The sequence below is a fragment of the Schistocerca gregaria genome, chromosome 1 (genome assembly GCF_023897955.1).
Source record: "Schistocerca gregaria isolate iqSchGreg1 chromosome 1, iqSchGreg1.2, whole genome shotgun sequence".
In the NCBI taxonomy this organism is placed as follows: Eukaryota; Metazoa; Arthropoda; class Insecta; order Orthoptera; family Acrididae; genus Schistocerca; species Schistocerca gregaria.
In genome coordinates this window covers 11719760-11742519 of record NC_064920.1, presented here as the reverse complement: position 1 = coordinate 11742519, position 22760 = coordinate 11719760, and the positions used below count along the sequence as shown (strand labels likewise).

Below are 22760 nucleotides of genomic sequence, written 5' to 3'. Positions count from 1 at the left end.
ACCGTTTCCTTTCGACTCGGAGCAGTTCATCTTCTACATCGACGGCTCAGGTCAGCGCTAACGATTGCGGTTCGTGTGCGATCCCTACTGTCTGAACTTCACCACCTGCCATCCAGGTCCGTATTCCTCAGTGGTGTACACCTAGGCCGCAGATTCGTCTGGATCTTCGCATGACCTTAAGGACTCAGTTACTCCTTGCTGCCCTCTGCTGTCACTTCGATTCGATTCTTGACGTGTTCTGGGGCTCTGAAGTGGTTTACATCGACGGATCGATGGCTGATGGTCATGTTGGCTTCGCCTACGTCCACAGAGGCCATTTTAAACAGCACTCCTTGCCAGTTGGCTGCAGTGTATTCACCGTAGAGCTGGTAGCCATCGCTCGTGCACTCTCGTGCACTTCAGTATATCCGCTCATGCCCCAGGTAATCGTTTCTTCTGTGTGATGTCTCCTTGAGCAGTCTACATGTTATCGACCAGCTACCCTTGCCATCCTTTGGTAGCATCCATCCAGGAGCCCATCTATGCCCTGGACTGGTCCCATCATTCAGTGGTGTTTTGTGTGGACTCCAGGACACGTCGGCATCCCAGGCAACGAACTTACTGACACGCTGGCCAAACAGGCTACCCGGAAACCGCTTCTGGAGATGGGCATCTCTGAACCTGATCTGCGTTCTCGGCTTTTGAAGACAGAATGGCATAACAGTACACACAACAAACTGCAAGTCATTAAGGAGACTACAAATGCGTGGAAGACTTCCGTGCAGGTCTCTCGCAGGGAATCAGTTATCCTCTGCCAGCTCCACATTTGCCACGCTTGGGCGACCCACGGTTACATCCTGCATCGTAAAGACCCGCCTGAGTGTCGGTGCGGCGCCCGGTGGACAGTGGCCCATATTCTGGTGCAATGTCCCACTTTGACTGCCCAGCGACGAAATCTTGGGTAACCGGACACGTTGCCGCTAATTTTATCTGACAACGCCTCATAGGCTGATTTAGTTTTACGTTTTGTTCTTGAGGGTGGGTTTTACCATTTGATCTAAGTTTTAGCGCCTGTCATTTGTCCCTCTGTGTCCTCCACACGTAGTGCTTCTAGGGTGGAGGTTTTAATGTGTTGCAGTGTTTCAGGCTTCTCCATTTTTATTCTTATGGTCAGCCAGCCATTGTAATCTGCTTTGTTGTTTTAATCTCTTGATCCCGTTTCTTGCGTTTCTGTGCTTTTCGTGTCCCCTTTCGTCCATTTACATGTTTGTTGCCCTTCAACGTTATGATTTTTCCTTTCATTCCATTTTGAGTTGTCAGTCTCGACATTACTTTTTCTCACACTTTTGGCATTCTCCCCCCTCCCCCTCCCCCTCGGAAGAAGGGGCTGATAACCTTGTAGTTTGGTCCCTTTCCCCCTCTTTTAATCCATCCATCCACCCACCCACCCACCCACCCACCCACCCACCCACCTTGACCGGGTTGTCCGCGCGCGTGGATCGTTGACCGAGAAACCTAGCCGCACTGGAGTTCGCACGGCTCCACGTCCCAGTTCATACCTTCAGGAACTTGACGGGCTTTTCCCTGCACGCGTCACAGCGATCCGCCTTACTCGGGCTTCTGACAGGCGGTCACTTCCGTGTGATGGGACAGCGCAATTTCTTTGAGGAGGCAACTCTGGTCTACTGGCTGCCCGCTGCCCGAGTGATCTCCCTGCTGGTGCCTCGAGACTAATCGAACACTTCGTGAGTTTACCTGAGGTCTTCATTCCCCCTGCTCCTCATCTGTAGGTACCTCATCAGTCTACACAATTTTCCGTTCCAGCAGCGGTTATGTATATATTAATTATAGACTCTCATTTAACAGGACATTCCCAAACAAAATTCAGACAAATCACAGAATTATTTCTTGTGGGCCTGCAGCGTTGTATATCCCTGGTAAAGACCAATTACGCCGTTATAATACTTTATTCAGCTGTTCTTGCGACTAGGAGCGCACCTTTTCACCACGGTCGTTTCCAACCTCCTCCAAAACACATAATACGTCGATATATATAATTTTTGTATGTTTTCATTAGTTAGTCAAAGGAATCTTATTAATTATAGTTACTGACCGCTATTTTTAAGCTGTTTGTTTTAAAAAATTGGCAGCTTGGTAATGATGTACGATGTTACATCTCTGGTTTATTAATATGTGGTCGCGAGAGGAATTTCGAAAGACACGTTACTTATACAAAGGCGTTATTACTTCAGTCGATTCGCTCGACTAGTGGAAGTATGCGCGGACCGCTTGTAGAACAGCTGTTGGATACTAGCTGGCGCAAAAGAGTACGGAACTCGACGTGGCTTGTTAGAGGAGAAGGGTAAAAATTCTGAGCCTGAGAATTGTTAAACGACACGGAAGACATTCCTGGTACTGTCGCTCAAACTAACTTCCCATCCGCAGCCAGCCTGCTGCTCTGAATCTTTCTCCGTGGCGACGGTGGGTGCCGAGGCTAGCAGAACGACCTACGCTGACGATCCAAAACGTGATGACCACTTCCCTCCGCGACGCGAGATTGCGGGCACGTGACGCGGGAGCAAAAAGATGTGGGCTGCAAATTTGGAAAGCCATTGAGGTAAGCGACTTTGACAAAGGGCAGATTATTATGACGCAGAGCCTGTGAGCGGATATCTCGGAAACGGCGAAGCTAGTTGGATGTTGACGTGCTACTGTCGTGAGCGTCTGCAGAAACAGGCAGGAGGACTGAAACTGCCGCTAGGCTGCAGGCCCTCGGCTCTTCGCAGAACCACGGAGGCTTGTCTGCTCTGTGAAGCAGGATAGGCGGTGATCTGCGGCATCGCGGACCACACCGTTCACTGTACATTGTCGAACATGGAGCTCCGCAACAGTCCACCCTCACGTGTTCACATGTTGACCCGACGACATCGTCAATTACGACTGCAGTGGCAGCGGACCATAGAGATTCGACCGTCGATCAATGGAAACGTGTCTGCTCTCCGGACGAATGACATTTTTGCTACATTATGTCGACGGTCGTCTCCACAAACGCCGCCATGGAGATGAGCGGCGGCTTGAAACGTGCAGCGAGCCACGGACACAGGCTGGTGGAGCAGTATTATGCTAAGGGAGACATTCTCGTGCACGTGCGTGGACCTGTGGTAGTAATCGAAGACACGCTGACAGCTGCGAACCACGTGCATCCATTCGTGCTTGATGTTTTCCTCTTTCAGCTGTATAATTCTCCGTGTTTTGCAGCTACAACCGTTGTACGGTGGTTCGAGAAGAATTATAGCGAACTCACGTTACTGTCTCGGCGACCCTATTCGCCTGATATTAATCCTATGTAATCAGTCTGGGTAGCTGTCGGGCGCCATCACCGCGTACGCAAATCGGCGACAGTTATTTACGCGAATTGCGAATTACGTGACCTGTGCGTGCCACATACCTCCACACACCTACCAACAAACTGTCGGATCCCTATTACGCAGAATCAGCGATGTATTTCGCTGCAAAGACGGACAAACAAGCTGTTAAGCAGCTGGTCGCAGTGTTTTGGCTCCTCACTGTAGGTCCGAGGTCCGGCGACTGGAGACTGCTATCCTCTACTTTGCATGTGTGTGCTGGCGGCCGGCTTCTGTGCTGCTTCAGTGGAACAATTCTCCGGCGGGGTTGGGATTCGGAACAATGGCTGTGTGTTACGTTATGCTATAGCGAAAATAGCGGTGAGGAAGCAGACATTCACATGTCTCTTAATGATATTGTTCGTTCCTAATTACTTTTCTACTTACTTAACGACATAGTCGGCATATTCCATGCATCAGTAAATTACCGGGAGATGAAATATCGTGAAATGTAGAAGCAGCCGCATTAAAAGTAAAAGCAGCCGAATCTAACTAAAACAGTGACATAAGCTACAACGTATTTATGAAGAAATCCTTTCGAGTATGTGTGTTGTTACACTTCACGCCGCCGAAAACAAGATAATTTAAACATAGGTTTCAAGCGTGAGGAGCATATATTTCTGTTGTCCTTAGTGCAATAGGTACTTTCCTTTAAAAAATAAATTTTTTGGATGCCAATGATTTGCTTATTCTTGCACATCACCCAATTTTATAGTAAACGCATCTTTTTCCAAATTTAATTACCTGTGCTTCAAAAACGAATGAGTTTCAGGGCCTTGCTGTATGCGACTGAGATGTAGCAACAGGTGTGCAGTTGGTTTCATACACTGTCTGATCAAAACTATTCGGACACCTGGCTGAAAATGTCTTTCAACTTCGTGGCACCCTCTGTCGGCAATGCTTTAATTCAGTATGGTGTTGGCCCACCCTTACCCTTGATGACAGCTTCCACTCTCTGAGGCTTACGTTCAATCAGGTGCTGGAAAGTTTCTTGGGGAATGGCAGCCCATTCATCACGGAGTGCTGCACTGGCACGAAGTCGGCGTTCCAAAACATCCCAAAGGTCTAAGGTATTCAGATCAGGACTCTGCAGGCCAGTCCATTACAGGGATGTTACAGTCGTGTAACCACGCCGCCACAGGCCGTGCATTATGAACAGGTGATCGATCGTGTTGGAAGATGCAATCGCCATTCCTGAATTGCTCTTCAACAGCGGGAAGCAAGAAGGTGCTTAAAACATCACTGTAGGCCTGTGCTGTGATAATGCCACGCAAAACAACAAGGGGTGCAATCCCCCTCCATGAAAAACACGACCACTTTCTTAACACCACCGCCTCCGAATTTTACTGTTAGTGTTACACAACATGGCAGATGACGTTCACCAGGCATTCGCCATACCCACAACCTACCATCGGATCGTCAAATTGTGTACCATGATTCTTCACTCCACGCAACGTTTCTCCACTGTTCAATCGTCCCAATGTTTCGCTCCTTACACCAAGCGAGGCGTCGTTTGGCATTTACCGACTTGAAGTTTTCTCACCTCCCGCCTAACTGCCATAGTACTTGCAGTGGATTCTGATGCAGTTTGGAATTCCTGTGTGATGGTCTGGATAGATGTCTGCCTATTACACATTAGACCCTCTTGAACTGTCGACGGTCCTCTGTCAGTCAATAGACAAGGTCGGCCTGTACTCTTTTATGCCCTACGTGTCCCTTCACGTTTCCTCTTCACTATCACATCGGAAACAGTGGACTTAGGGATGTTTAGGTGTGTGGAAATCTCGCGTACAGACGTATGACACAAATGACACCTAATCAGCTGACCACGTTCGAAGTTCGTGAGTTCCTCGGAGCGCCCCATTCTCTTCTCTCTCGATATCTAATGACTACTGAGATCGCTGATATGGAGTACCTGGAAATAAGTGGCAGCACAATGCACCTACTATGAAATACGTATGTTTTTGGGGGTGTCCGGATACTTTTGATCACGTAGTGTAAATGTTGGAAAATGGTTTTTATTACTTTTGCGGTTTTTTTTTCTCCCGCCCAAGTGGTTTCCCTTGGGTTACAGACGTTATGGCATATTTGGTGCGATAAATAAGGCAGGTTTTACATTCCAGAAGGTTCGCTACTTCCACATTCACTGATAGAGAGGAAGTGTAGCGAACAAAAGTGCCCATTGTTGGGTACATATACCTCCTCTCTCTACAAAAGATTAGGTCTTACGGTGTTCACTAGCAAATTTTAGTTGTTAAAGGAAAAAGAAATCTGAACTTGGAGTAGTTACTCATCGGTGGTTTTTGAGACTTTTATATTTGATATTGCTTTAAGTACACTTTTCTTGTCTAATAAAATTACATAGAATGTGTATTTCTCATTCGTACAACACTGTATTGCCTTCAATACTGCGGTTGTTTCGACTAGACAGGGGAGGAGTAATTATTTTGGATTTATATTTTTGGGACATCTGCAATTGTGGACTGAATATAACACAGCCTGTTTACACGTGGATTACACATTATCTTGTCTCCCACCCCAGGGGGCCCACCACTCTTTGGTGAGTACGTGCTTGGCTACTGCAGGGCTCCAGCCTTTGCAGCATTGCTTCCTCTTTCTGTGCTGTGAACCTACACTTCGAGTATATCTCCTTTCCGTCGTTTGGTCCTTTTGGTGCAGATCCTGCTTGGACTTGGTTCACGATTTTGGTCTTTATTTCTAGTGTCAGTAATGGCGCTATTTTCATATTCCATTAACGATTATATCGTCCCCATCATTGGGTTTGACGTGTCAGCTCCAAGTGTTACAGAAGTTGGTGTCGTGCAGGGAAGGTCGCAGACTGTGGTGTAAGCACTGCTCTTCTGTGTTCCCACCGTGGCACCCTTCCTCCCTGTTTTGGTACTCACAGAACCCAACAAGCTAGCCGTACTCTTTGGGGGGGGGGGGGGGGGAATCTTAAAGTACGTGCACAAAGGTAGGACCCTTGCCTACACAGGAACCCGACCTGTTGGTGCCACCTGTGCTGCACATTTCCCACATATGTCATGGAATGTATGCCTTCATGACTGGACTGCAGTGACTCCCGGCAACGGATTACTGGTCAGGGAGCCGTTGCTGTGGCTGGGTGGCACCATGGAGGATAGTTCGCACATGAAGCTGAAGTGACTTAAAATTTCTCCCGCTTATTGTCACACAGCCCAAGCAGTCTTTTCAAATGCAAACACTTTCTGTGATGCAACAAAATATGATCCTAATACTTTCCCTTCCCTTGCCATGCTGTGGGAAGAACGCAGGACGAGACAGCAAGGGGCAAAATCTTCCCCACAATACCTGAACTGTATGAGCATGGATGGGACTCCTTTTTGGCCACAACAGTGCCTTTATTTTTTGTGGAAAACATTGAAGACAAATATGGGGAAGTTGCAACCATCTCTAAGATAAAGACGGTGAAAAATTGGATGACATTCGCGCGACTCACTCCCCACAAGTATCTTAATATGGTCTAGGGCATCATCTTTCACCGTAATCTTCTTCTACAATCTGATGATTAGCTGCTGGCCAACTTTGACTGACAGCGTTTGTAGTTCATCCATTGTGTCCATAGGGAACCAAGGGAAAACAGAGTTGTTACTGGGGACTTGTCTTCTGAGGGTGATACTTCGCCTGAGAAGCTCTAGGCGATGGTCTTCCAGTGTGTCGTGAAACCCTGGGTTCCTCCTCCTGTATGATGCTTCCGATGCTTCACATGTATAAAGTTTGGACATACTTCTTCATGTATCACCACTACCCTAGTGTGCAGGGATTGTGGATGTCCATTGCACTTGAACGTTCCTTGTGCCCCCCTCGCCATCTTTGCGACATGCAGCGAACCCCACTCTCCGTACTTAACCAGATTGCTTCATTTTCAATTGCGAGAAGAAAATCATAGTGTATAGGACCCTGGACAAGCTCACATGCCAATTTTATGCTGCAGCTGCAACATCGTCACCATCTCTGTTGATGGTGCCTTCCTCTGTTGCACCTCTTACAGTGGGCCTCCAGAGCTGCCCTCAGATACCTGCCCCCAGGCGTTTGAGGGCCCTTCTGGTGCTTCCACCGTAACCACTTAGAGAGCATTGGCCCCCACCTACCAGGGATGCAAGACCACATCCCCCAGCCGTTGTCCTTCGGCTTCTCACACTAGGAAGAGGTCCCTTGAGACTCTTCCTTCCATGGTTCTTGGTGGTCAACAGCCAGACGCCAGCCATCACAGGGTGCTTGCTGTCGGACTTATTGTTGCTCCACTGTACCTGAAACCTGTCCTAGTCTTGTAAGGTGGAGGAAAACAAGGACGACAAAAATAAATCCTATAAGATGAACGAAACTCTGGTGGCCCTCAAGTCACTGGACCGTTCATGTACTTCTGTGCCCAAGGTGGAGATCCCAGTGCCCCCTGAGGCACCAGATCTCCCCAGGCAGTGTGTCACGGAACCTATGTCAGTGGATCCCCTGGCATCTCAACCAGTGGCAGTACCACACTAGGTCATAACGTGCCGTGCTCGTTGCTTCATGATCCCACAGTATTCAGACAGTCTGATCCTCCAGTGAAATTGTAAAGGATTTTCCCAGCACTTGGCTGAGCTGCAGAAGCTTTTAAGCCCGCTGCATGCTGCATTGCCATCCAGGAAACACAGTTTCCAGCAACTTGGACGCCTGCAATTCGGGCTGCTGAAGTTATTCTTATTATCGTACCAATTATAAGAGTTTATCGGGTGGAACTACAATGTATTTGCTGGAACCCATATACAGTGGCCCTGTGCCTCTTGATAAACCGTTAGAGGATATGGCTGTTCGGGTATGGACACGCCACGATTTTACTGTCCACAATGTGTATCTTCTTCCTGATGATGTCATGTCCCAGGATGTACTGTCTAAATTACTCTCTCAGATCCCCCAACCTTTCCTAGTCGTGGGCGACTTCAACGTCCATAGCCCTTTGTGGGGACGAACAGTGATCCACTGGCTGTAGTAAAGACATTGAGACTGGCACAACTTGATCTTTGCCTCTTGAACTCTGGTGCTCCCACACATTCAGTATGGCACATGGAACTTATTTGGCCATTGATATCTCCTTTTATAGTCCTGCTCTTGTACCATGAATCTACTGGAGGATCCACAATGACCTATATGGTAATGGCCACTTCCCAATCTTCCTGTCACTCCCTCAGCATTGCTCCCCTGGACGCCCACCCAGACGAATTCTCCGTAATGCTGACTGGGATGTGTGCAGCTCTGCTTTCGTCCCTAGCTCCTCATCACAAGGCAGTATTGATGCGGCTGTTCAGCATACAATGGCCGCCACCCTTTGGCAGCCAACCAAGCCACCCTCTCTTCCTCGGGATCCCCCATCGGAAGATGGTATCATGGTACCCCAGAGATTGTAGGCGGGCTCTACGATGCTGAGAGTTGCACTCTTCATTTCAGCACATCATTTCCTTGAAATGCCTCGGTGCCCACATCCGCTACCTCATAAAAAGACGAAAGCTGGAATCCTGGAAACGATGCGTTTTCATTATTGTATCACGTACCTTTCCATGTTAGATATGGCTCGAGATCGGACGACTCTACGGCATGCAGTCCCCTGCAGGTATACCAAGTATTTTCTTAGATGGTGACATTTATACTGATCCAGACACAGCTGCCAAACATTTTTACTGAGCATAACATTAGCAGTATCTGCGACTAAGAACTATTACCCACCCTTTCAGAGGGGGGAGTGAATGCGTTTAGCTTGTACTGCCTACCACCTGGAACTGTTTAATACTCCATTCAGTGAATGGAAACTGTACAGTGCAATAGCCCATTGCCCTGTTATGGCCCCAGGGCCAGACTGCATCCATAACCAAATGCTGAAACATCTCTGTTTGCAAGCGTTACATCCTTGCCGTCTTTAATCATTATCTTTGAACGAGGGCTAGTTCTCATCTGAGTGGCAAGAAAGGACGACAGTTCTGGTACTGAAACTGGGTAAGAACCCCCAGAAGACGGACAGTTACCGCCCAGTCAGCCTTACTGACATTCTTTCTAAGTTGCTTGAACGGATGGTGAACAAGTGGCTGTGTAGGCTATTTGAGTCTCGGGTCATTTTGGCTGCAAGTCAGGGTGGTTTTCGCAAAGGCTGCTCCACTGCTCATAATGTGGTTCAACTGGAGTGCACCATCCAGAGAGCCTTTGCACATCGTCAGCACCTCATTGCTGCTTTTTTCGACCTGTAGAAGGCTCATGACATGACATGACATGACATGACGTCACTACATCCTTAATATGTCACATGAGTCGGGTTTCCAGAAATTTTTTTCCTCTCCCTCCCTCCCTCCCTCCCTCCCAGATGGCCACTCACTCAATATCCCATATATCCAAGAGAACGGGGTACCGCTGAGCTCCGTACTGACTTCCTCCTCTTTCTGGTGGCCAGCAGTGGTCTAGTGGCGGCTGTGGGGGTCTTCGTTATCGCCTTCCTTATATGCGAACGATTTTTGCATTTATTGTTGTTCCTCTAGTACAGATGTTGCTCAGCGTCACAGGGTGCCACACGTAAGATGCAGTCGTGGGCTCCCACCTATCGTTTTCGGTTATCAGTCGGCAAGGTTCATGTCGTACAATTTTGTCATCATCTTACTGCCCACCCACACCAAGGACTTACTCTGTTATTTCTTGTAGTTGCGAAGCACCGCTTTCTGGTATTGGTTTTAGATTCCTGGCTGACGTGGCTTCCCCATCTTCGAAAGTGCTGGTGACACCTCAGTACACTTCGCTGCCCCAGTAACACTGTCCCGAGTGCAGATCCTTCTACTCTTTTGCAGCTCTACAAATCCTTGATTGAGTCTTATCTTGACTCTGGCAGTCTTGCATATGGTTTTGCAGCACCCTCAGCATTGCGGATACTGGCCCCATTCATCACTGTGTGGGCTGATGCAACAGAAGCTCTTGAAACTATCCCTGTGAACAGCCTACTAGTCGATGCTGGAGTGCCTCCTTTACTTATTGGGCACCAACAACAACAACAACAGCTGCTGAATTATGTTCTACACGTCCATAGTTTCCCTGAACATCTCAAATACCGTGTCCTTTTCCCTGAAAGGGAGCTCGACTTCCCACAGCAGCGACACAGAACTGGGTATACAGTTGCTACTTCTTTCATTGTTTCTGTTCGGAGCTGCATCTTCTTCCACTGTTGACTCTGAGTAGGAAGACATCACATCCTGGCACAAATCGACTTTCTCAGTCTCCTTTGGTGTAGAAGTTTCCGTTCACCCCGCGATTTTTCGTCGCCTCTTCTTGGCTGTTGTTGAGGAGTATTTAGCTTTGGAAGTTATATTCACCGATGGCTCAACAGTAGAGAGATGAACAGGCTTTGCATACACACATGCAGGGTGGAGTGACTTCCTCCAGTCTCTGCCACATGGCTTTAGTACCTTCACTGCTGAATTTGTCATTAAATTAGCCCTTAGCCATGTTCGTTCTTGCACTGGTAAGAATATTCCACTCTGTAGTGACTCCCTTAGCTGACTTCAGACTATAAACCAGTGCTACTCTCCTCGCACACTGGTTTTGGCTCTCGAGGGTCTTGTCTGTGACCTTCATCAAGTTGGGTGGCCAGTTGTTTACGTTTGGCCCCAGGTTGCTGATTCTGGATATTGGGGTGCCAGAACCAGACTTCGATCTTTTATATGCCATCAGTTCCTGGAAGTCCGCAACTCGGAATGGTCTGACCACACTTGGCTGACCCGTGGCCACATACGTGAGGATCTCCTCACTGCCGATGCAGAGCTGCCCTGATGGTGGCCTCCTTAATCATAGACTGCCCTAATTAGGTTACTTTGAGGCGGTATCCATCTTCCTGACACACTACACTTCGTGCTAGCAGACAACGCCAACTTCGCTGATCAGGTTTCTTTGTAAAGTAGGGCTGCTTGGCCTAATACGCCGCCTGAGCGGTTGGTGAGGCTCCACTCTCCCGTTGCCCCCCCCCCCCCCCACCACCACCAGCACCAGTGGGTTCCGTGCTGGGTGGCCCAGCCTGGCCTCTACCCTTTTCGCGTTTTTATCCTTTTCCATTTCTTGGTTTTAACGCCTTGACTTGACTGATCTTATGACGACTTGTCTGTCCTGTCTTTTTTCTGGGATTTTCTCTCTCTTCTTTATTGTGTTAGACACTTACTTAGGCTTTGCAGGATATGCCTGTCGCCCTCTTCCTTTCACGACTACTCCTCGTTTGCATCTTAACGGATGAAGGGACTTTTGACCTTGCAGTTTAGTCCCTCTCACTCCAAAGCAATACAATCTAATCGAATTGTGTGGTGGGCATTGAAGTCTCCACAGATGACGAAGCGTTTTGGTATGTGCTGCAATATTACGTGTATGTGTTGTTCGACATTGTTACAGGTAGGGGACCGATTCACAGATGCAATAGAGAATCGGTATTTGTTAGTACGTACTTCTACTGTATTAACTTGAAAGTCAAGGTTAGGTAGGGACATGGTTATTGGTTTATAGTTGAACTTTGTACTAGGCAATATGGCTACTCCATCTTTTCATCATCTCTATCCGATCTTATTATTGGATATTCTCGACATCTAATAGACATGTTTGGTTTAATCCAGTTTTCACTTATAACAGTGACAGGATAGTCTTTAATATAAAGTTCGTGCATGAACGACACACTATTAGCATAAGTAACTGGCAGTCCAGTGGAGAACATCAATGTTATTCTGTTTATATGAGTAACGCGTAAGTATGACCTATGTCTGTCCTAATCCATATTTACTTTTTTGATACTATCGAAGCTAACATGTTATATACAGTCCTGGAAATGGAAAAAAAGAACACAGACACCGGTGTGTCAGACCCACCATACTTGCTCCGGACACTGCGAGAGGGCTGTACAAGCAATGATCACACGCAGCATTTGTGCACCGCCGCCGTCAGTGTCAGCCAGTTTGCCGTGGCATACGGAGCTCCATCGCAGTCTTTAACACTGGTAGCATGCTGCGACAGTGTGGATGTGAACCGTATGTGCAGTTGACGGACTTTGAGCGAGAGCGTATAGTGGGCATGCGGGAGGCCGGGTGGACGTACCGCCGAATTGCTCAACACGTGGGGCGTGAGGTCTCCACAGTACATCGATGTTGTCGCCAGTGGTCGGCGGAAGGTGCACGTGCCCGTCGACCTGGAACCGAACCGCAGCGACGCACGGATGCACGCCAAGACCGTAGGATCCTACACAGTGCCGTAGGGGACCGCACCGCCACTTCCCAGCAAATTAGGGACACTGTTGCTCCTGGGGTATCGGCGAGGACCATTCGCAACCGTCTTCATGAAGCTGGGCTACGGTCCCACACACCGTTAGGCAGTCTTCCGCTTCCGCAGCCCGCCTCCAGTGGTGTCGCGACAGGCGTGAATGGAGGGACGAATGGAGACGTGTCGTCTTCAGCGATGAGAGTCGCTTCTGCCTTGGTGCCAATGATGGTCGTATGCGTGTTTGGCGCCGTGCAGGTGAGCGCCACAATCAGGACTGCATACGACCGAGGCACACAGGGCCAACACCCGGCATCATGGTGTGGGGAGCGATCTCCTACACTGGCCGTACACCTCTGGTGATCGTCGAGGGGACACTGAATAGTGCACGGTACATCCAAACCGTCATCGAACCCATCGTTCTACCATTCCTAGACCGGCAAGGGAACTTGCTGTTCCAACAGGACAATGCACGTCCGCATGTATCCCGTGCCACCCAACGTGCTCTAGAAGGTGTAAGTCAACTACCCTGGCTAGGAAGATCTCCGGATCTGTCCCCCATTGAGCATGTTTGGGACTGGATGAAGCGTCGTCTCACGCGGTCTGCACGTCCAGCACGAACGCTGGTCCAACTGAGGTGCCAGGTGGAAATGGCATGGCAAACCGTTCCACAGGACTACATCCAGCATCTCTACGATCGTCTCCATGGGAGAATAGCAGCCTGCATTGCTGCAAAAGGTGGATATACACTGTACTAGTGCCGACATAGTGCATGCTCTGTTGCCTGTGTCTATGTGCCTGTGGTTCTGTCAGTGTGATCATGTGATGTATCTGACCCCAGGAATGTGTCGATAAAGTTTCCCCTTCCTGGGACAATGAATTCACGGTGTTCTTATTTCAATTTCCAGGAGTGTACATTAGCGTGGCCAAACTATCTTTGTTTAATGAGATGAGCTGTGTTACTAGATCTGCTATTCCAACCACCAACTGTTAGATTATCGCCGTGTTCTTATACTCTCCTCCTGATGTATGAACATCTTGTGGTTCAGGAGTTTGTGATCGTGGTGCATATGGATTCTCTTTAATAGGAGGTAGAACTTGGAGTTGGTGTAGTCTTTATTTGCTATGGCCTTCTGTGGTGAACATTGTCTTGTATCTATGCGGAACGCTTGTCATGTGGAGGGAGGTAGTCTTTCTCCCATTCAGATTTATTCTTACCAAGATTGCCTGCCACAGCAAGCATAATGTCGTAGGATTACATATTCTTCAGCTTCCGTGAAGGATATATTGTATGTAGATGACGCTTTCTTAATCTCTTCTTGTTTGAGATGTACCGGGTAGGACTGATAGGTGCGTCTCGACGGTATGGTTCTCTTTACAGGGGACGTGGCGCACTGTTTCACGTCATATCGAAGTCGTCTAAAACACAGCCCCACTTCGTGCCATATATTGTCACATATTCTGGTAGGAACCGGGATGCATATGTAACCACATATGTTGCTGTGGTTTGTAGTTCTTAATTATGTATTGTCTTGATCATTCTGCGCACATTGGTGACTGTAATTGTAGATTGAATAGCGTCCTTCAGCCCTAACTCGGTTAGTTCGACATCTACCGTCCTAAGAACGCCATGCCCATGAGTTGTGTGTTTCGGTATGTATGTTGTTATCTGTTTATGATGATGCGCCTTGTCCACAAACTTGTTTGCAGCCTCACTTGATAAATCATTACGAATTCTGCTTTTCCCACAACCTTGAGATTCGGGATTTTCTGCTTGTACGCAGAATCTGAGGTAAATAGTATCTTCCCTAAGGCCATGGGGTGGTATTTACCTACATTACCATTAAGTTCCTCAACAAATACATAAAACGTCCCTACTGCATTAGTGTGGTTTCTATTATCTTTGTTTGGATCATATAATAGCTGTACATTTGTTTGCGAAGGATTTTCCCTTGGTATATTACTTTTTTCTCGCACAAGTCGTGTGCTAAATGAGTTACTACCCAGTTTTGCCCTCCCAAGTCACCCCGCGAGGAAGGGGGAAATTGTCAGACGTACCTGTGTTGAGTGTTGCCGAACTCCTTACTTCCTTCGCTATTTGTTACTGGTCTTGTCGAATGGTGACCACCTCTCTTCTCTTTTAATTCTTCCTTCCATTCCAGTTCAGAGCTCGCCGTTTGCTCAGTATCTATACTCATGTTCAGGCGAGCTTCCTCCCCTTTTAATTCTCGCTTGTAGAACCCCACGACAGGGAGCCACCCCTGCCCCCCCCCCCCCCCCTCAAATGGACCACTGTCCATATTTAGTGTACCACTATTTGTTCAGATTACGCCAAGTTTTGGCCCTGCTTTATTTAACACACTCGACATGCATTTTCCTAATAACTTTTTTTCTGCATTTCACAAAAAGAAAAATTAACTGTTGCAATCCTATTACTCGATTGCTAACCAAAGATACAGTGTCGCGACTCTTCTTTTTTTGACTGCGCTTGACGTCATTTTACTGAAACCAATACCAAGTTACGTGACTTGGGGGCACGAAGCCGAAAGTGTCATTACGCATATATAGTGAACAATTCATGACATTTTTGTTACAGATCAAATGTTGTGCTTTTTACCTGATGCAGAAGTAAAGACCTTCACATATGCTCAAATTAGATGCTTGTTTTGTATCCTACAGATTAGGTAAAGTGACGAAAATCTGTTGTGTAATTTAATGACTTTAAAATACTTGCAGAGGTATTTCCAGAAGTTGAAAGTTTATATGGATGTTGGTCCTTGGATGTAAAACTTTGTGAATGACTAAGATTTTGGGACGACATGCCGTTAATATCTAGCTCATTACACCAGTATAAACTACTTTTTGTAATAAATGTGTGAGAGTAGTAATACAATTCGTTGAATTGTGATAATCAATGATTGATTTCAGCTATAAATGAGAGAAATTGTAACTGTCGGCTCCACTTAACACTGCGCGTAACGACAGGAACTCGACTTCATGCCCCGAGGTTTCAAGCGTCAGCACGTGTTTGTGTTTTTCAAGTGGATTGGTCGTGCAGACATCCCATTGAGCTTTTTTGATAGTCCATGCGCCGGCCGGAGTGGCCCTTGGGGTTCTAGGCGCTACAGTCTGGAGCCGAGCGACCGCTCCCATCGCAGGTTCGAATCCTGTCTCGGGCATGGATGTGTGTGATGTCATTATGTTACTTAGGTTTGATTAGTTCTAAGTTCTAGGCGACTGATGACCTCAGAAGTTAAGTCGCATAGTGCTCAGAGCCATTTGATAGTCAATTCACATCGTGGTGCTCTGTGTAATTGTTTTTGATTGTTAACAATGTTGGTAGATGGTCTGAACCTAGTGGGTCGATTGAAAGTGCCTAGTTGGAAATGTTGGCAGTGCTATGAGAACATAGTTTAATGTTCACTGCTTACTGTCTTTTAAAACGATGAAATGTAACAATTGTTTTAAAGCGATGAGGTATTAAAGTGGGTGAGCAATCACAATAACAATTAGCTGATTATCTTTTATCGCTATCGGTAAGTTGGTACATTCTCTAGCTGTGTAATCACTGCCCCAACTCCAGCGCAGTTTGAGATTGAATTGTCAGATGTAATGACTGTTATATCTTACGGAAGACCTTATACGTCCGCGGCTCGTGGTGTAGAGGCTGGCGTTGCTCTCTCTCTGGATCACGGAGGTTCGGGGTTCGATTTCCGGCCGGGTTGCGGATTTTCTCTGCCCGCGGACTGCGTGTTTGTGTTGGCATCATCATCGTCGTCGTCGTCATCATCATCATCTGTGACAGTGGATAGAATGGATTGTGTAAAAATTGGGACTTTGTACGGGCGCTGATGACCTCGCAGTTGAGCGCCCCACAAATCAAACGAAAGCTTCAGCTTCTATTTTATTTCTTAGTGGTTTATAAACCAAATAGCCACACGGCCTTCACCATCCAATCTGTCAGATCTTAGCAAAGAATATCCTTTGAAAGTTGCAGGTGGACACTGTTGGGACCATGTTTAGGTATCACACAGATACATAGATTAATATAGCAGAAATGTAACCACAGCAGGTTGTTAGCAAGGTGTCAATAGAAGCTGTCAGTTTTTAAAAACGAATAGAGTACCTCAAAGTCGGTGCTCAGCAGCTGTAGATTAATAAAACCCCATCAGCTTATTGACATACCAGCTATAACGATGTCCTAACAACACAACGTAAGTAATTCCAAATTGAAACGTAAAAATTATGAAGTAATTTATAACTAATGAAAAGTAGAAAATCTTGTACAAATATCTGTATGTATTGCATGTAGCTCGAAAATGGTCATGGTGTCCAAATGAACTGGTAGTCATAAGAACAGATTAATAAAGTACTACTATAGCACCGCTATTAGTTAAAATTGTTTGATGTCTTGGCAAGTCAAAGAATAGCATATTACTGTACTTAAAAACTATTTAAGCGCTGGTGGAAACAGACTAGTAGTAACCTTTCTTAAAAGAAATAAGTCCTGTAGGCTGATCAACCACCCGAAAATGAAAATGAGCCCCCCTGAGTTCGAAATACATCGTGTATTTCGAACAAATGCAATTTGTTTTCCTTATCGACTGCAATAGTCATACATTTATGGGCGCTGGAACCACGCGTAGTGTCCTAACCCACAAACCACCACCACCACACATACATAATCTGTAGATTTTGTCCTCTTGTTGAGAAAAAACAGGCACATAATATTTATGCAAATTGCATTCACATCGGAAACATTCGTCACTGTGTTTATAACGTTCAGCATGTTCTCGTAAATCTTAGAGAGAGCCACAACTTTCGCACACATTAGTTTGAAACTCAGGACTTGTAGTATCAAAAACTTGAGTTTGTCTCTTACGAATAAGAAGTCTGTCGACAATAGAACTTTTTAGACCACCACTGCCTACTTAGGCCACGCATACCCTAAAACTGGCCGAATCGCCAAAGCGTTGGTAACTACGAAATGCGTTCAATAAGTTGATTTTATTCAGCATTTCGATGTACGATGTCATTCCCTACTCTTTTGTGCACAAACCCTGTTTTTCATCATAATCTCCGTCAAAAACTGCCGAGTGCAGATGTGACATGAAGTCTGTCGACACGAGCCACTGCTAGCAAGAAGGGAAGGAGCAGATTGTGTAAAGAAACACAAATACCACAGGAGACGCTTTTTAAATAAACGCGAAACGCGTCTGGTGTAATTCTTTTTAGTTCGATTAGTCAGCTCAAGACAGATAACCTATAATAAGTGTTTCATTTACGTCATGTCGTTATTTCTATCGTCAGAATTCGTGTGTGCCTTAACGGGTTCAGAAATATTTGAGACGAATGGCTTATGCAATTGGCCGCTTACACTTTTGGAAATAGCTGACAGCTTGTTTCCTCTTACATAGGCCTAAATGACTGTAATAAAAGACATGAAGCGAACGAACTACATAATTGTATTTTTATTGCAATTATATATGACGATTAGACTGAGAAGTAGAAAGTGTTAAATTAAACTTGAAATGGAAAAAAAACTTGGTCCGTTAAGGTCGTTTACTGGCCAATTAAAATTTGCAACGTTATAAACTACTGGGTTGTATTTGAAATGGGCGCTGATCCCGGTTGTCACGTCCCAGTCTCTCTGCGACAATGGTTCACGGTGGGGAGACAGCCGGCGCGGCGCGTCCCAGTTGTCTGACGGCGACTGGCGTTAATGCGAAGTATTCGGCTTCTAAAGTGCGTCGACAGCGAGCAACGCCATTGCGCATAATTCACAGCATAAATAGGTGTCCTTAAACTTTTATGAAAAGTTTTTTACCGAGTGAAACAGCGACGATCCGCTAGGGAGGGAGTCAGTCCTTTTTTACGCATTTCGAAAGAAAAACGAAAATAAAGCGACAGATTGCGTACTGTGCGAACATTTAAAAACCAAAATGTGTAGAACGACAGAAAATTACGATGTGTACTGCGTTCTCTAAATTTTATGGACCAATGAAATACTATTTCAGAGTTCAAGGTGTTGTACGAAACTTTTCCTGAACTTTTATTTCCTGGTAGTGTACAGAAGGTACTATAGAACTTTGTAAAGAGCATTTTTATCAATATAGTTTCGGTCCTTACTAACTGTAATGAAGCCGACACGGAGACCGCACCAATTCGTCATCAGCGTTTTCTCAAAATTTATGGTATGTTCCGGGCTTGATCATAAATGAAATGAACGGAAGTGAAAGCACCGCATGACCAAACGTTTAGGAAAAAAGAAAGCATTTTTATCGACGCATGAGCCACTGAAGTTTCTCGAGGTAGCTGTTGGCGCAGCGGGAAGAGACTGAGATTTGAGGGTCGCGGTGCTCGAGTCTATGCGTAATTTTTTTTTTATTTTCTGTTAGTTTACTTACATTGCAAATAAACTGAAGTGATGTTCAGTATATTGTATTTATTAATATTTTCATAAAGGCGTGAAAAGAAAAGGCAAAGAAAAATGTGGGATGGAAAATGTGTTTTCGGGAAGGGATTTCAAGGCGTACATGGAAACTTTGTGTATCAAATTATTTATTCGATACTTTTTATTATTTTGCAGATGATGTAAAGTCGAGCTTGTAATATCCGCCGGTTATTGAGTGACTGGAACTGGAAGAAGGCTGTGGTTTTTTGAGCTCTAATGACTGACTGTAGGCGAAGTGTGGGTGGCTCACTACACGCCTGAGTTCATTGAGGAGGGCATAAAGAAGCACGCGCCATAGCTCACCACACCTCGCCACATGGCGACTAGGTTCAAAAATAGCCAGCAAGTGTATCAGCAATGTGCTGTAATTTTTTGGAATACTTTTTCTACAAAAAAAAGAAAAAAAGTGAAAATCCAGTATATTTACTTTCTAAACGTCCTCGTGAAACGCATAACAGTGCATTTATTTTTTGGAACGTGATAGCTAGGATATAGCGATCCTGATGTGGTCTACAGTCTGGGAACTGATCTTATTAAACAAAGAAAGCGGGCATTGGTACTCGGGCCGTGTACAACTTCCACAGTTAGTAAACATACGACTTGAGCTCTTTAAAATACTGACGATTAATGTTCAAAGGCTCTTGGAGTTCGTTTACTTAATTCACACAGGCGATAACAGTAAGGCCGGCCAGAATGGCCGAGTGGCCGAGCGGTTCTAGGCGCTACAGTCTGGAGCCGCGCGACCGCTCCGTTCGCAGGTTCGAATCCTGCCTCGGGCATGGATGTGTGTCCTGTCCTTAGGTTAGTTAGGTTTAAGTAGTTCTAAGTTCTAGGGGACTGATGACCACAGTAGTTGAGTCCCATAGTGCTCAGAGCCATTTGAACCATTTTTTTTTTTTTTTTTTTGACAACAGTAAGATTACATAAGACAAGGTACAACTATTGGCTTTTCCTTACATTTAAAGTCAAGACAGTAAATGTAATCAATAAAGGTCGGTAACGAGCCCCTAAAAACGTCAAAAGTAAGTTAAACGGATTATAGTGCTTGCAAAATGTTCAGAAAATTTCAATACAGTTGTCGGGCCCTCGTACCTTTAAATATTAAACAATTCTCAATTTAGAAAGAATAAGTGGTCACTAGCCGCTTCTAATGATTGGTGATGAAAAACAATTAAGGCAGAATGAACAGCAAATCGATGCTAGTCACTAGCCCCATCAAATGTTAAACAAATTTCAATAGACACAAAATAAGCTGGAACTGGCCCATATTTGATCTGACGTGATTTCCAAACCATTAGCTCATCTGCAGAGTCACAGTAAAATAAAATAAACGATAAAACGGCCAAAAGGACAACACACATTTGCATCAATTTGACCCTTTGTGATTGGGGGGGGGGGGGGGGGCTTGGAACGATCGGTCGCTACTGTCCCCAGCAGTGTGCTACACCCATACAACTTGCGATGTATTTAACGCCCAACAACAAATTACATAAGCGACAAGTTTGTAACAAGAAAAGAGATTACACCTATCCAGAACAAGAGATTGATGAACGAGGATTTCTTTTCGAAAATAATGACAATTGTGTATCACTTGTTATTGCTCGTCAGAGGAAGAAGCGCTGCATGTGAATAGTGCCCGTATCAGTCAGGGTGTGGACTTTGGAACACCTGGAAGTTCGAGAATAACAAAACGCTTCAAACAGTATTTGCCCTCGCGGACATCCGAACTGTCGGATATTGTGCATTCTCACGTAATAGTGATCGAATACAGGACTTCGTCACAGGGACAAGCTCGCCGAGTGACACAACGGTTCTTACCGCCATGCCTTCCAGAGCTCCCTCCCCCCTCGGCCGCGCTGCCGCTCTCTCCAGCGATCGCCGTCCCCGCGACCGGGGCCGGTATCACACTACTTCTTTGACAAAGATCTTTGACGTGGCGCTTAAAAGGCGCATTACACTGCCGTCATATTTTTCGTCAATTCAAATTTAAAGATGGCGGGCAACAACTTCTTACTATGCTGTGCAGTTGCTAGCACTACATTTGGAAGAAAAGTGGCGGAAAAATGGAGACAACTTGTATGAAGCCATAGGTATTAAGTCTAGATGATGAAATCATTCAGCAAAACTTCATACGACAGCTGCAAGTGGAGGGCATCAATAAATCACGAATGGATGAGTGTATTTCAGTGATCAGTAAAGCGGCTTCTCGTATTACAGACTACTCTGTTGAGAATTGTCATTTGTGCAGAAGACAGGCAAACTTTGACACTGGGATTTCTTGATACAGGAGAGAACTACTCTGATATATAACGCAGCACTCGAATATTGCATGCACATTAATCAAAATAATTGCAGAAACGTGTGAAGGCATGGAAGGGGAATATGAGAAGCTAAACAAATGTTCTGTTCACTATACGGGCAGTAATACCTATGTTTCCTTCTTATAATTTAATTAATGGAATTAGTGTTCTAACTAACAACTACAAAATTAATAAAAAATACGAAACAGACGAAGCGCTTTTTAAGTTGTGGCATCCAGAATTCAAAAATAAAGTAGAATGGAAAACTTAGATTTTTTTTTTACTTTAGTGTGTGACCGCATCCTCTATTCCGGGCCGGCCGAGGTGGTCTCGCGGTTCTAGGCGCGCAGTCCGGAACCGTGCGACTGCTACGGTCGCAGGTTCGAATCCTGCCTCGGGCGTGGATGTGTGTGATGTCCTTAGATTAGTTAGGTTTAAGTAGTTCTAAGTTCTAGGGGACTGATAACCACAGCAGTTGAGTCCCATAGTGCTCAGAGCCATTTGAACCATCTATTCCGGCTTGCTGAAAAGCTGCTGGATGTTTCCAGATTTAAAAGTGGATGGCTGTGGCGGTGAAGTCGCTTGCAGCATATTCCACCTGCCCATCAACACACAATTAATAGCATGTACTTCGTCCCTTGCTCTCTCCCCCCAGACCCCCACCCCATAAAGTTTATTGAAAAAGATAAAAATAAAGGCGAAGGAGCGCACCAGCTTAGAAGCCATGTTAACAAAACACACTACATAGGCGTCAAATAGCTGTAGCGACTCCAGCGGTCGCAGTGAACAGAAGACGATGCCCTAGATTTATTTGACGATAGCCGAGATTTGACAAACTTCCGTATTGCACCATCCAATTTCTTTGAACATAGATATTTGACATATTAATTTTGACAAAGAAATGTGATAGTGATACCGATATGGCTTTCATACGCACGCGCCTCCAACCTACTAGCGCTCAGTGATGGTTTCGGTGACAAACGCGCCAAACATTAGATACGTTGTGCCAAGTGTCTCAGCTCGTAGAAACTGAAATGGACATGGCGGAATCAAAAATTCAAAATTGTGAAACACAACTTGCGTTTTAGTGGATTGTGGGGTTTATGGAATCGCCGAATTTGTCGAGTACGGCGATGTTAAGCTATATATAATGTCTTCCGATTGAAGTTGGGTAAATAACTTTGTACAAAAAGAAATAAACTTGACCTGTTGATAATTAAGCTTCATACGACGACCAAGAACCTTCCTCCGGTGTATCTTCACAGACAGGAGTATTGCAGGGGTGGGACACAAATATGGGAACACGGTGAGAAACTACAGATGCTAGCCGAGCCCGCAGTTTGCGTC

General features: G+C 45.8%; 1 protein-coding gene across 3 annotated transcripts in view; it reads left to right on the top strand.

The window, feature by feature from the left end:
* Nucleotides 1–22760, top strand: part of LOC126325221 (serine/threonine-protein phosphatase 2A 56 kDa regulatory subunit gamma isoform-like) — a 317252-nt gene that overhangs the window by 137402 nt on the left and 157090 nt on the right. The window lies entirely within an intron of this gene.